Genomic DNA, 16,106 nt, shown 5'->3' on the forward strand with positions numbered 1-16,106 from the left:
GGGCGCTGGTGGGAGGTGAGGCTGCAACAGTGGTCTGGGGTCAGGCAGTGTCAGAAGCTTGGACTTTTGCCTGGAGATGTGGGGAACCCATGAAAGCTATTTAAGTGGTGGTGCTATGGTCAAATTTGTGCTTTTTCAGGCTCATTGTGATGTGGGAAAGGAGTAGAGATGCTGAAGGCAGGCTTATCTGCCTTGGTCCAGATCACAGGGTTTGCAGGCCTAAATTAGGGAGAGGGAAAAGAAATATAAAAGAGGAGATAATAGAGATAAATAATAAAGGCTAAAATAAAAAAACGTTTCTCCATACGTCTACTAAAATCATCTCACAGACCACCAGTGGTATGCTTATCAAACTTTGAGAATAGTCCTGCAGGCAGGGAAGGGAAGTAACACTACCGGATCCCTTGGTTGTGCCAGAAGTGCTCAGTGGGGTGCACACAGCTCACCTCACCGGAACCCCCATCCTGCACATGGGCTTGATGTTCACTGCTCCCCTGGTTGTTTTCAGGCTGGCAGTCATTCCAGCTGATTACACGTGCACCTATCAGTTGTTGGACATTTTAGATATCGTCCCTACCTATAAAGAAATTATTATCTTCATTTTAATTTTCCAGAAGTTACACAGCTGGCAAGTTTGGGATTTGAGCTTTAACTATAAACATCACAAAACAGAGACAGCTACAACACCTATCATAACGCCCTCCTAAGAGGTGCTATATTTCTTGTTCATAATTGGTTGATTTACCATTAAGAATTATCTATAAAGCCTGAAGACTTTAAGAGATAAGAATTGGAAAATTTCAAGGGATGCACGGTATCAAAATGGTTTAAAACAAATTTGTTATACATTAATATATGTGCTTCTTTATTTACACATTAAATAACAAGATGTAGTGGCCAGTCTTGTAATTACTATAATTTCAAAGTGGTAATGAGTATAAACACTATTTGAAAATATCTGCAATTGTAGTATGTATTAGTTCCTCTATTGTTATGTAACAAATTATCCCAGAACTAAGTAGCTTAGTTTACCGTATCATAGTTTCTGTGGGTTAGGGATTTGGGCACAGCGTAGCTGGGTGCTTCTCACTCAAGGCCTGTTACGAGACTGCAATCAAGGTGTCAGTTGGGGCTGTTGTCCCATCTGAAGGTTCGACTGGGGGAGCATCTGCTTCCAAGTTTGCTCACATGTTGGCAGGATTCTGTTCCTCTCTGGCTATTGGTCAACGGCCTCCCTCAGTTCCTTGCCAGGTGGGTGTCTCTGTAGGGCAGCTCAGAATACGGTAGCTGGCTTCCCTCACAGTGAGCAAGGGAGTGAGAGAAAGCCCCCAAATTGGAAGCCACAATCTTTTTATAACCAAATCTCAGAAATGACATCCCATCCTCTCTGCCATATTTTATTTGCCAAAAGTGAATCATTCAATCCAGCCCATACTCAGGGGAAGGGATTTATACCAAGGCATGGATTTCAGAAGGTAGAGATCATTGGGTGACATCAGTTGTCCACCACTTAATGACATAAAATACCTATGATTTCTATTGGTGATGATGTTACAAGTGCTACTAACTCAACTTGCTGGCTACATTCATAATCAAAGGAAATGCAAAATTTCAGTTAGAAGTTAGTGAAAATAAAGACATACGATTTGTCCCATCCAGTTCATAGACTTTAGGTTAAAACCCCCTGCATTAAATGACGCAGCATATCTTGCACCATCTAAAAATCAGTCTGGTGCTTTGTGGATGGGCAAAGGATTCCTCACATGCCCCTGGAATCCACCATCTGTGGGCATTTACTGTGTTTGTGAAAGATTCTTTTTTTTTAAAACCATGTGGTACTGCTAGTGCAGCTCAGAAATAAATCAACTTTGAGAACTTCCCTCACAGCTGCAAAAGGCAAGTGTTTGGCACCAATAAATCAGGATTAGTGGAGCTCAGCTCATAATGAACCTTTCACCTCCTCTGGGCAGGTGGTCACCAACTGAACTCTGGGAGCAAACAAGCCACGGTTAGATGTAATCACCACTCTCCTCATGGCAGGCAGGACTGGAGTAGAAAGTAAGTGGAGGGGAAGAGGTCTTCCTGCAAAATTCAAATCTTCTTAAACCCTGGGCCCTCTGAAAACATGAATCAAATTGTGTTTAGGGTCCCTGCTTGACCTGTGCTTATTACCTTTCCAGTCATAACCACTTCAGGTATTTTCTTTCCGGACACTGAAAAATAGCCTGGGATGCTATCAACAGGCCCATATCAGAGAACAAGTGAACTAGGGACACAATTATAGGTTTCGGTTTTGCCCTCCTGGACCCCCATCAAAATTTGTCATCACCTGTTCACAGAAATGCCTTCCGTGTTTCATTTTACTGGTAGAACAGGGACAATATTCAAAATATTTAACAACCAGTGAGGCATGGATGCTGGAGTGGGGCCCGGGGGCACCCCATGCTATGCCAGGCACCAATCCTTTAGTTGCTGAATGACGGGAGAGATGTCTTAGGGGTCCTGCAGGTACGCTCAGGTGACCATTCACTCCCTGATTTTGAAGCATCTCAGTATCTTAATAACCAGTAAGTCTGTTATTTAATAACCAGTGCAGACAAGACTGATTACCAATTGTGGGGAGTAGGGGGCTACTCCTTCCAAGGGCCCCTATGGAGGGCTACTGGTGTGGGAGCTGCCCTGGTCGCCCAACAGTGCTCTGATGCTGGCACCATGGAGACAGAGCCCAGCTCTCCTTTCTCAACCCTGAGCTGAAGCCAGAGCCCCCAGGTCCTGGACCACTTCCAAGGCTCACAGAACCCCTCACTCAGGTCTCCTCGGGTGACTGGCTGGCAGTCTCCCAGTTACCAGGCGCCTTCTGGGAGCAGCCAGGGACAGCTGCTGCCGGCTGGCACCAACAGGCAAGAGAGGGCCGGGTGTTCCCTTGTGAGTTTGATGGAGGGGCATGTTTGCAGCCTACAGGGCAGCCACACCACTGTATAGGGTAGAGGCCAAACAAAAGACTATTCACAGACCCGCCCACTTCAAGGACTGGGTTAGCAATCACCCGAAATTTTGGAGTGGAGCCCCAGGTTTTAGGTTTATCACAAAGGAGATCACTCTGCATTACCTGTTGGTCTGCATTATTTTACAGAGATGCTCTGGTTTGTTTTACTTTACTCCATGCTTCCAGGAAGTGGACTGGGGAGGCTGGATGCAGCCAGACCCGAGTCTGAACTCTGGCCCCGTGGAAAGTGGTGACGCCACTTCGCCTCTCAGAGGTAGTTTCCACCTCTGCAAGTGGGGTCAGAGTGCTGCCCACCTCCCAAACTGGATGAGGGTCTAGAGAGATCATTTAAAGACGAATTTGATCAATGACCTTCTTGAAAGCTGAAGGCAAGATTGAAAATCAAAAATTTTTAGTCTCAGTTTGGGCTGGGAAACACCAGCATTATTCTAGTGTACTAACTTAGGTATTTTTAAAATAGATGCTTTTTGTTCTTACAAGCTGACTAAAAAGCAAAGACAAAAAAGTGACTTTAGAGGTCTAACATAAGTTAATAGTCTTGCATAGACTTAGATCCAACCTATAAGACCTCAGAGTTCTCCCTCTTGAATAAAGATAATATACAGTTGTTCCTCGATATCCATGAGGGAATGGTTCCAGGACACCTGTAGATACCTAAATCGGCGGATGCTCAAGTCCCTGACATAAAATGGCATAGTATTTGGGTATAATCTACACACATCCTCCTGTATATTGTACTTTAAATCACTTCCTCTACATTACTTACAATACAATCTAAAATGCTATGTAAATAGTTACACTGTAATGGTTTTTGTATTATTTTTAATTGTTGTGTTGTTGTTTTTAAAAAATTGTTTTTGAATATTTTCCATCCATGGTTGATTGAATACCAGGATGCAGAACTCACGGAAATGGAGGGCTGATTGTATCATCTTTGCCACAGGAAAACAGCATAGATTAATTCATTAAATCTGTGTAACTAGATAATACCTGTTTCAATGACAATAAATGCAACTCTAATCATATTTAAGATATAAAATCTACATACACATAAAAATTATAACAGCCTTACAATATTTCCTTCAATTGCCTTGACGTATATAAAAGCAGAGGAAAGCTTGATTTGTTTAGGCATTGCTTTTGCCCATTTTTTTAAAAAAAGGTTTTTTTCCTTAAAATAAGAATTATGGAATCACTGGGCCTTGAGCAGTGAAAGATAAGGTTTGAGATACGAATCCTGACTCTTCCACTCCTGTTTATCCAAAAGAACATTCTCTGTCTTCAATGAGTAAATCACTGTACAGATTCCCATTCCATGTTTTCGTTTTGTTTCAATTTGTTTTTGAGACAGGGTCTCACTCTATAGCCTGAGCTAGAGTGCAGTGTCATCATCACAGCTCACTGCAACCTCAAACTCCTGGCCTCCAGCAATCCTCCTGCCTTGGCCTCCCAAAGTGCTGGGATTGCAGGCATGAGCCACCACACCCAGCCCCCATTCCATGTTTTTTACAGGTGTTTTGGAAACTACAAATGAATTCAAGAGTGATATTAAACCACTAAGACCATTAAGAAAGATGAATTTCTTCCAGAATTTTAACTCCTATATCCAGACATCTATATCCAACTGCCCACTTCACATCTCCACGTGGATGTCTATCTAACCAACATTTCAAACTCAACATATCCCAAACTAAACTCTTAATATCTCCCTTCTACCACCAACTGCTCTACCTACAGCCCTCCCCATCTCGGTTTGATGGCATTTCCATTCTTCCTTCACTTAGGCCCCAAACCTTGGAATCTTCCTTAACTCCTCCCTTCCGCTTATTATTGTTCAATCCAGCCGTTAATCTTGTTGGCTCTGCCTTCAAAATAACCAGTCTCCAATTACTCCCCACCACCTACAAGGCCTTCCAGGGTCTTGCCTCCAACTTTCTCCCCCTCATCCGCTCTGCCCAAGTCTCATGGCTCCCACTATTCCTCGAAGGCACCCAGGCATGCTCTGCCTCACCACCCTCTTGCCTTCCCCATTCCCTCCCCTCTTCTCCGTGACAGCCACCCTCACCACCCACATGCCCACGGCTGTGCTCTGCTCCTCCTTACCCTGCTGCGCTTCCCTTCCCACAGCGCTTATCCCTCTAACTTTCTAATACGCGACATCATGTACTATTTTTTAGGTTTCTTGTTCACATTCCCCCAATTGGAATATGAGATCGACATGGAAGTTACTTAATAGATATTTCCAAATGAAGGGAAAAATGCCCTCCCCTCAAAAAAGGCAAAAAGAAAAAACCCTATAAAAACATCCTGTGTCCCAATAGGGCCTTGTGATTTGTAATAGCAGGACCCACATATTATATCTCATTTTCTTCTTTTAAGAATGCTTGTGGCATTTTGAAGAGGAGCAGCAAAGAAGTAGGACTGACACAGAGCAGATCCTGAAGAGTCCTGAGGAGGGGTAGATCACTGCAAGCACAGAACATTGTCACAGGGGTCCCCAAACCTACCTTTTAGCTGGGAGCCAGAGGGATCAGACTCAGAATGCTTGACCCACATTAAAAATTCATGAGAGGCTGCTGAGTATACCAGAATTTACAAGTAATGTCATTTCTTTCCAGTGACCATGTCCATTGTCCAGAATATACCCTTCTGGACAATGGTACCCAGGAAGCTGATTTAGTATTCAGAAAGTGGATCAGGAATCTTGGAATCAGTGCTAAGGATGGCTAAGTCTTCTGAGGATGGCTTACTCCAGGCAATGGTGAGCCTGATATTCATCCATACTACTCAATCCATGTTCATGTCCATAAAATTTAGGATCTCTTTTCCTGGCCAGTCCTGGGCAACCCCTGAAATCTTTCCTCTCTGGGCTGCCCTCTTCTTTGCTCTGTGAGGACTGGTTCATGGCATACAAACTTTCTCCAGGATGGGTTAGGTTTCTACCTACAAAATTACAACCTTATTGCTGTGTTGCCTCCCAGGAATTAACACTATGCTAGAGTTTTGGGAGCTCCTCAAATCCTCAGTCTCTTAGTCTATTCCACTTAGGCATAGGTTTGGCCTCTGTAGATCCCAGAGGGGCACCTGTATTCAGATTCCAAAGTCCCTGGGACTCCTCAACATTGCTGCCTTATGTGGTGATCAGTGCTGGAGTCAGAGGCCTTGTTCTACACCCACCGCCATCACTAAGGAGCTAATCTGACCACAGACAAACCACCTAACCTTTCTGGGCCTTAGTGCGCAAATCTAAAAATAAGGGGATAAAGCTCTCTAAGGTCCCTTTGAGTTCTAAAAAATTCAAGATTCTATTTTTTTTTACCTACCTCTTTAATTTTCAAATAATGACAACATCATCTGAAAGCCTCTTTCCTAAACTTTTCCCAAGGCCAGATGTTCCTAGCATGGAAGTAGAGGAAAAAATTAGTTTTTGAATAATCTAACATTTTTGTCTTTTAGAGCAAATTATCCTCTGGCTTTTTCAATTCCCTTTCCTCTACTGCTACCTCCTTATGGAGTTCAAGGCTGCAGTGTGCTATGATTGTGTCTATGAGTAGCCACTGCACTCTAGTCTGGGCAACATAGTGACACCATGTCTCCAAAAAAAAAAAAAAAAAAAGTAAACTCTTTGCACTTCCTGATTCATTAGGATCTATCTTATAACAACATTATTTTCTAAATTATTTTTCCTATGTAAAACCTCTCTTATTTTTGTTCTGGCAACTACGCTCATTAGCCTGGATTTGTCCCTGTTTTTCAGGGAAGGTTATTAAATGCTCTGGGGAAGAGGAATAAAAAGCTTAGAGACAGGGCCAGGGGAGGAAGCATGCTGTGCACACAGGCAAGTTCTGGTCTGGGTTTTCAGAAGGTGATGGGAATGAATGGTGGAGGCGAAAATAAGGAGCAGAAAGAAGAGGAAAAGCAGAGGGAAGACGAGAAATAGTGAAGGCACACACTGTTTGCTTTGAAAGAGGTCACAGGAGAGGCCTGATGGCAGTTTATCAAGAATGTTCATTTAGCTAAATGACTCTAGAATTGGGACTTTCCTAAGCAGTCACACTGCAGTGAGAAGGCGGAGTTGTGACACCAGTTCTCTTCCGTAAGTAGCGCCCTCTGTGCAGCTTTCTGCACGGCAGGCCAGGGCGCTGTTGGGCAGCCCTGCTACTGGCCCCACGCACAGTTTTCAGGAGTCAGAATCATTCTACATGTCTCTAAAGCCTTTAAGGAAGACCAAATCTTTCCACTGCTGGCCTGGAAATCAAAGAAGATGCTCTAAATCACCACCACTCAATAAAGCAGTGACTTACTGAAAGAAGGGCAGTTCACTAGCAAACCCTCCAAATGATTCTCTTAGTATATGTATAAGCTCCTTGTCTGAAGTTAGCAGCATATTCCAAATAACTGTAGGCTCCGAAGCATTATCTAATGACTTTTAATTGAGGAGACATAGGCCCTTAAGGATTTTCCCCCATTATAATATACATACTATATATATAGTATACACACATATATATTTGTGTGTGTGTGTACACACACAAACACGTATCCTACTACAACAAAAGACTGTTTTTAAGTCACACTAGGATGACAAACCAATACAATGAGTTAACTTAAAATATGTCATTAAAAATCTAGGCATGAACACAAATAGAAAGGAAGCCTAATTCACACCAGAAAAGATCAAAACAGACACTCTGGTAAGTATCTAGCTAGTTAGACAGTCTCAAAGCAGTAACGTCTCATTAGTACTGAGAAATTACAATGCTAGTGGCACATGAATACTTCCTGCTGAAGCTGGCACAAGATGTCATATAAACTAGGAATAGGTGCCTCCTAAATTCAGTTTGTTTCACCATGATAGGGTTCTACTTCAAGGACTTATGTTTTCCTAGTTTATTATTTTCCAGGAAAAGCTTCCTGTGCCCTTTCATAAACAAACAAATGCAACTGTTCTTGTCATCATCTTATGCTTGTTTTTTTTGGGGGGGGGTACACTTAGAGACTTTTTTCTCCCTTTAAACAGCACCAACCTTCTGATTGATGAAGAAATGGAGGGAAATTAAAATGGCAGAGTAAAAAAATCCATCAGGCGTACAGACAACTCCTCCCCTTGTACTGTTACTGAGCATGCATTGCGTTCATAATATTTTAGTTAGCAGACAGCACCTTCAGCAAAAGAATTACCACACAGCACTGAGTCAAGCTGTCTGTCACATCTCTCCTACCATTTCCTTGCAGAAAATCTATAATCTAAACACCTACCATGGCCACTCTTCCAGAATAACTCCGCTGGTCTTGCTCATTTTCCTAGGACAACAGCCCAAGTCCCCTTTGGATCCTTACTACCCAGAAGCAAAACATGAACATTTTGTTTGAAGCCTTCATGAAGGAAAATGGTAATGATCCTGCAATGTGAGCTATCCTCAAGTCTGCGTTTGGGGAGGGAGGGTAGTAGAAGAAGACACAATTACTGGATGATTCTCAGAAGCTAAACATAGAATTACCATATGAGCCAGCAATACCACTTCTGGGTATACACCGAAGGAACTGAATGCAGCTCTCAAAGAGATGCTTGCAAACCCATGTTCACAACAGCATTATTGACAATACCCAAAAAGCAGAAGCAACCCAAACGTCCATCAATGGATGAATAGATTAAAAAAGTGTGCTATATACACACAGTAAAATATTATTTGGCCTTAGAAAGGAAGGAAATTCTGACACATGCTACAACATGGATGAACCTTAAAGACATTATGCTAAGTGAAATAAAACAGTCACAGAAAGACAAATACTGTATAATTCCACTTATATGAGGTACCTAGAGAAGTCAAATTCATAGAGACAGAGAATAGAAAGGTGGTTGCCAGGAGTTAGGGGGGAAGTGAATGGGGAGTTGTTGTTTAATGGGTGTAGTTTCAGTTTTGCAAGATGAAAAGAGTTCTGGAGGTTGGTTGTACAACAATGTGAATACATTTAACACCACTGAACTGTAGACTTAATGGTTAAGACGGTAAATTTTATGCCATGTGCCTTTTATCACAATTAAAAAAAAAAACAAAAAACCCTATGGTTCCTAGTATTTCCCAATGCGATGGTGACAACAATATCACCTTACACATGCCCAGAAACTTCTCTCTGAGAAATCCAGAGAGCTGGGTCTCCAGATTTGCTCATGCCAACTTAAAATGATGACCAAGGATGAGTTCAGTCGTAAAGGCTGAGGTTATCAGAGTGTTATTTTTTATTTTCTTTTTCCCTACTAGCACGAATGTTTGGTATACATCCCCATTTTATCCCTCTGAAACCCAGGCCATCCAAGCATCTGCGGATGCTGACTCGCAGTCTCAACTCTGGAACTATCTGGGGTTCTGGGGAGAAGATGCCTACTATGTGTCAGCGTCTGGGGGAGAAGAGAGATTTGTGAAGTCAGCCCCATTCCTCTTCCTATTTAGAGAATTCAGCAATGTGCCCGTACTGTTCCTCACCATAAAATTCACCCATTTTCTCTCCAGATTAAAGGTGACCATTCATCTCTTTTCACTATGACCTTCAAACTGAACTCAGTGTTCAACTTATCAGTCATTCCAGCCTAAAAATTGCAAGCAAGATTACTGCTCCAGGTGCTCTCCACCACCCAACAGGATCTGCCACCTTCTGAAAGTCTTCATCCTCCTCCTCTTCCACCCCCCCCAACTACTTCCAGGCCTGGGAATCAGGGGTGTTTGCATAATGATGACACTTTATAAACCTTTTCTTGCATCTCAAACACAAAGGAGAACAGTGAAAATAGAAAGCTGGAAAGGGGGCTGAGAAATGGCTGGGGAGAGAAGGTACCCCCCAAAGAACTGGAAACAGCTGCTTTTGGAAGGATACATTTACAAAAAAGACACCAGGTCCATCTGGAAAGTATTTTAACAAAATAAAAAGCCCATTTCTATAATGAGCAGAAGATTAGCAGAATACAAAACTCCCGAGAACAAAGGTCTACGACCAATTAAAAAAGCAAAACAAAACCGAAAGAGGAGTTCCTTCAAGGGATGTCCAGCCGCCACTGCTAAGCTGCAAGCCGTTCCTGGTGCGGGAGGGCCGTGCCATGTACAGAGACCTTACTACGGCAGTTCCCATTTGCATGTCTCCTACAGGCATTCGTGCGAAGGGCTCCAAATAGCAATAAATCCAATCTCCCCTCCATCCCCCTAACCCAGTGACAATGCGGGCTGCCTCTGTCAGAGCTAGCACAGGGTTTCTGAAACCCCAAGAGCTGAACTCTCCAGCTTAGAATCTTCCCTTATTCTGTCAGCTTCCTCTCCATTTTCTTGCACAACATGGTGGTAAAAAAATGAAAAAAATGTGGCAATCTGAGAATGGAATCAACAATGATTTTTCTCTTTCATCACTGTTCTGGTTGTTTGGTATTATTGGGATATAAACAACACGTGAGTCCACTAACCCCTCAACCCTTCGTTGTTTTTTGGTACAGACACATTTTAGAGAACACTTCAGGTTGCAATGAAGAGATGGCACAGGAAGATCCTAATCCTGGTCTCCTCTCATCTGCCTCAATTAACATAGGAACACAGCCAAAGAAGCAATCTAGCATGTTTCCAAGACATCCAGTAAAAGCTCAGCTTGGCTAACCTGTTCGGGAGCACAGCAGTTCAACAATGTAGTAACTTCCTTCTCCTAATTCAGATTTGAGACATTTTCCTTTTTCATACATAGATCGGAATGTAGCAGGTCATTGTGTAAAAGCCTTTGAATGACTTGAAGTTCTTTATTAAACTGTCTCTCATTGGCCATAGGAAGAATAATCTTAGTCCCTTTACATGTTTCTGGGCTTTTATTTCCAACCTCTATTTTATTTCCAATCATCTTTCTGGCTCTTTTGTAGACTCTTCAAATCTTCCTTTCTACAGGAAGCAGCAGGCTGAGGACAGAAAGCTCTAGTGACAGGCAAACCTCATGGCCTGTTCAGGTTGTGGGCGCTTCTTAAACTCTGGTGCAGGCAGAGTATATTCAAGCTGCCCCTACCTCTACCTCTGCCGCTACCTTACTAACATTTTACGTTACTAAGAGAAGGAAGGGGGAAAAGAAGGGAAGAAAGAGAGCAGAAAATATAAAGAAAACTTAAGAATTTGTAACAACATGAGAAATTATTTTAACATAAAATACAAACCAAAAGATGTGTTTTACAAGATGAAAAGTACATAAAAACAACGAACTGTTGCATACAGGCTTGCAGGATGTTTTTACGCATAATATTTCTGTATTTTCTAACACCCTTTGAACCCCCCGCCTGTCTGCAAATGCAAGCCGATCCGTCCCATTTTAGATTTATGCTAATAGGTAAAAATGACAAGAGGCCTAGCTGAATTCCATGAAATAAGTTATCTAGTACACATCTGAAGTTTTGGTTTTTTAGAGGCACAGAAGTTCTAAACAAGGAAGCAAGAGATTCTGAGAATTTCATTTTCACCATAATGGCTCAATGTTTGTTCCTCTAACAATGTGCGGTTACCAGCTATATGCTGGCTCTTCCTTTCAGAGCCAAAGCAAGTTCTTCATGTTACAGAAATAGTTAAAGACAGTTCAAGGAAAGAAAATCAGGTGTTTTCGAGTGGCTATGAAAGGTTTTTCAAGGGGAGGAAAAGCACTAACCTGTGTTGTTTTAATCGGCAGAAAACGACCAAGTTCTCAAGTTCCCCTGCTATCTTCTAGCCAGCTTCCTGTAAATGTTGCATGTGACATTATACTTCCTCACCGCACCTTCTTTGACTCGCCTCTCCTCTCTAACCGGTCAGAGGCATGTGATAAGATCTTTTGCTGTTTGCTTCACACAGGGGTAACCCCGTGTCTACAGAAATGGCTGTCTCCCTGCAGGGGTCCCTGAACTTGTTTTGGGTGTTCCTGGGACACAGGTAAAGAGGAGATAAGCCAGGGGGAGTAATGTCTGGGCTCTGGGCACTTGTGACTCCATAAGGAAAGAGAGGGGGGAAGGGAGAGACGGAGAGTTTTGAACCCCATGGTTGCTCATCCTAGGATTGGGGTTCAGCAGCCTGGGGCTCTCCTGTCATCACGTCAACCCCTGCTACTGCTGCCCTCCAGACCGCTGAGAAAGATGGCGCTGCACGCAGGATGTCCCCAGGCACCTCTGTGGAGGGCACCACCATCAAGGCAGCACAACCCATGTCTTGGTTTACGTTTCCGGATCCTGCAGTGACCATGACGGCTCGCCCTGAATTTCCGGGGACTGTCTTCAGTTCACATGTAGTCTATTCCATCACGCTGTCAGACGGTATGCCCTAATTCTTGGTTCAGAAAACAAAACCATCGAATTCTCAGACTCCCAGGGCTAAATAACTGGCAGACATTTCCCCTGCTAGCTTTCAAAATATGCCAGCCTTTTGGTTTCCCCTAAAAAGGCTGCTCGTCTTCCTGCAGGAAGGTGGTGGGTTCCTGAATGCATGTGAGCCCTGGCCATGGGGGCCTCTGATGCTGGCCTGGGAAGAGCACCAGGAAGAGTGACCGGATGTGTCCCCCTCTGTCCTGGACAGGGTTGGGATGGGGGGAAGGCTGGGAGAGAGCAAAAAATCCAAGGGTGCCATTTCAAGTTTGCTTGTTCCAGTAGTCAGTGCCTTCCTCTATCCTTTTATAATTCCCCTATCAGGAGGGTCCACACATACTAGAATTTGTGGATATAGGAAGTGGTGGGTGGGAATAAAATGATATCCTGGACCAAGGGGAATATTCTACAATTTGTACAATTTAACTCAGTGCAAAAACTCCAAAGTTCTTTCCGTTTGGCAACATTTGCATAATTCCTTTTAAAAAATGCTTTTAAAGGGATTTTTTTGTTTTTTAGAAAGGTAACTGTAGACAAGTTCCAAGACTTGAAAATATTACCCTATAATTCCCCGACAAAGCTTTCCATGTGAGAACACCAAGTAAGGAGACGAGTCCTGAGAGGCAGAACTGTGGACAACAGTGAAACTCTGAAGTCTCACCGCATGATTGAATCTCTGGCTTTGAAAAATACGTATAACTGTTTTAACATTCTGACAGCTGATGGCTGGTTTCCGGATTGAATTGTACATTTAGATTAGACAGTTGAGTCAACAAGGCTGTCCAAACTATAGACATGGCATTAGCTTTAAAATAACAGTAAAACTTTGCCATCTTGGAGTCAGAAATTGCAAAGAATTTTGGAAAAACAAAATACTACATAGATGAAAAATAATAATGACTCAATTTGAATGTATTTAGAAGTGTCACATTCTGGGTTAAGCTGCCAGTTCCATTTTTCAACTAAACAGTTACATATGTTCTGCTTAAGCTGTGATCTGTGTGGAATTCTGAAAGGTCTTAACAAAATGCTTTATAATTTTCCTTTAAAATCCCTAACCTGGCTTTCTGTCCATGAATTTTATTTTTTCTGTTTAGGCATTTAAACATTTAAATAGACTTTATTTTTCAGAACAGTTACAGATTTATGGAAAAATTGAGAAGCTTTTCTACATATATTCTACACCCAATATTGTCTATTATTAACTTCTCACGTTTAGTACAATACACAAGTAACAATTAATAAACCACTATGCATGCATGATCATTAACTAACATCCATGGTTTATTCATGTTTCCTTAGTTTTTACATAATCTGCTTTTTCTGTTCCAGGATGTGATCCAGGACACCACATTACACTTAGTCATCACATCGTCTTAGGCTCCACCTCGCTGTGACAGTTTCCTGGACTTTCCTTGCTTTTCATGACTATGACAGTTTTGAGGGGTACTGGTCAGGTATTTTGAAGAATGTGCCACAACTGGAATTTGTCTGATGTTCTTGTCTTTTTAAGACTGGGGTTATGGGTTATCTGGAAGAGGACCACACGGGTCAAGTGCCATTCTAATCACATCACATCAAGCACACATGCTGTCTATTAACATGATTTAAAGCTGTTGATGTTGGCCTTGTCACCTGGCTGAGTAGTGTTTGCCAGGTTTCTCCACTGTAAAGTTGCTCCTCCCTCTGGCCCACATCCCTGTACTATATACTTTTTGGAAGGAAGTCCTTGAGGGTAGAGTATCTATATAAATTATCTGAAACTCTTCTGCATGGAAGATGTCTCTTCTACACATTTAGTAATTTATTCAATCATTTATATCAGTATGGCTGCATGGATATTTATTTTATGCTTTGAATTTTAATTCAACACTACTTTATTTAATTTCTTGCTCAAATTGTTCCAGCTTTGGCCACTGGGCACTCTTTCAGTTGGTTTCTGTGCTCCTTTGATATACCTCTTCAATGATTTTTATTTTTTGTTTTTGAGCACTTCCTTAATTTCCGGCACTATAAGATGCTCCATGCTAACCATGTATAGTACCTCCCCAACTGTCAAGAATTTGTTTGTTTTGAAAAGAGAATAAAAGAAAATTAATCTATGGGCCCAAGAAAACTTTTATTTGCCTTTTTCAATTTTCATTAATTCTGCCCATGTATATTAATTTTAAAAGTTTAATTGCTTTCATAAAATTAGCCCTACATAGCCTATCAGCAGCAAACACCAAAAACCAGTTGAGTGAAATTCTGCATTTCCTTAATTCCAAGATGTGTGTTTGTGTTGGTAGTGGTTTTTTTCCTTCATATTTTAACATTCCTGGAATCAAAGTTTACATCTAATATTATGTCTTAGCCAGGTATGGTGGCTCACACCTGTAATCCTAGCACTCTGGGAGGCTGAGGGAGGAGGATCACTTGAGCTCAGGAGTTTGAGACTAGCCTGAGCAAGAGTGAGACCCCGTCTCTACTAAAAATAGAAAAATTAGCCAGCGTGGTGGTGCCCACCTGTAGTCCCAGCTACTCATGAGGCTGAGGCAAGAGGACCACTGGAGCCCAGGAGTTTGAGGTTGCAGTGAGCTATGATGACACCACGGCAATAAACACAGGAGGGCAGATATCTCTTTGACATATGGACTTCATTTCCTTTGGATATATCCCCAGTATTGGTATTGCTAGTTCATACGGTAGTTCTAGTTTTAATTTTTGGAGTAACCTCCATACTGTTTTCCATAATGCTGTACTAGTTTACTATGCTACCAACAAGGTGTAAGTGTTGCCTTGTGTCCACACCCTTGACAACACTTGTTTTCTTTTGTCTTTTTAATAATAGTCATTCTAACTGGAGTGATGTAGTAAGTAACTCATTGTGGTTTTGATTTTAATGTCCCTGATGATCATTTCACATACCTGTTGTCATTTTGTATGTCTTCTTTTGAAAAATGTCTATCAAATTCTTTTGCCCATTTTAATCGGGTTATTTGTTTTTTTGCTGTTAAGTTCCTTATATGTTCTGGATAGTAACACTTGTCAGATGCATGGTTTCCAAATATTTTCTGTCATTCTGTAGGTTGTCTCTTCACTCAGTTAATATAAGTTTCCTCTGCTGTGCAAACACTTTTTAATTTTATGTAATCCCATTTGTCTACTTTTGCTTTTGTTGCCTGTGCTTTTGAGGTCTTATCCAAAAAATCTTTATCTAGCCTAATGTTGTGAAGCATTTCCTCTATGCTTTCTTCTAGCAGTTTCATAGTTTCAGGTTTTACATTTAAATCCTTAATTTATTTTGAGTTGATTTTTGTATATGGTGAATGGTGGGGGTCTAGTCTCATTCTTCTGCATGTCCTACCCAGAGCAATTAGGCAAGAGAAAGAAATAGAAGGCATCCGAATTGGAAGGAGAAAGTTGAATAGTCCCTGTTTATAGATAACATGATCTTATGTATAGAAAACCCTGAAGATGCCACCAAAAACTGTTAGAATTAACAAACAAATTCAGTAAAGTTGCAGGATACAAAGTCAACATACAAAAATCAGTGACATTTCTATACGCTAATAGCAAACTATCCAGAAAAGAAATCAAGAAGACAATTTCATTTATAGTAACTAAAAAAAAAAGATACCTAGGAATAAACAAGGAAGTTATCTCTACACTAAAAACTATAAAACTTTGATGAAAGAAATTGAGGAGGACACAAATAAATGGAAAGATATCCTGTGTTCATGGACTGGAAGAATTAATATTGTTAAAATGGCCATA

At 41.6% G+C, this 16,106-nt stretch overlaps 1 protein-coding gene across 1 annotated transcript in view; it reads right to left on the bottom strand.

Annotated features, from left to right (window-relative positions):
* The window catches only part of WIPF1 (WAS/WASL interacting protein family, member 1), a 97,792-nt gene extending 86,039 nt beyond the window's left edge, over positions 1-11,753 (bottom strand). Inside the window, exon 1 of the mRNA XM_012650802.1 lies at positions 11,666-11,753. The gene's annotated coding sequence lies outside the window, so the exon portion shown is untranslated. The remainder of the gene's footprint in view (positions 1-11,665) is intronic.
* Between the last annotated feature and the right edge of the window lie 4,353 nt (positions 11,754-16,106).

The sequence above is a fragment of the Propithecus coquereli genome, unplaced genomic scaffold (genome assembly GCF_000956105.1).
Source record: "Propithecus coquereli isolate 6110/MARCELLA unplaced genomic scaffold, Pcoq_1.0 Scaffold34, whole genome shotgun sequence".
Classification (NCBI taxonomy): Eukaryota; Metazoa; Chordata; class Mammalia; order Primates; family Indriidae; genus Propithecus; species Propithecus coquereli.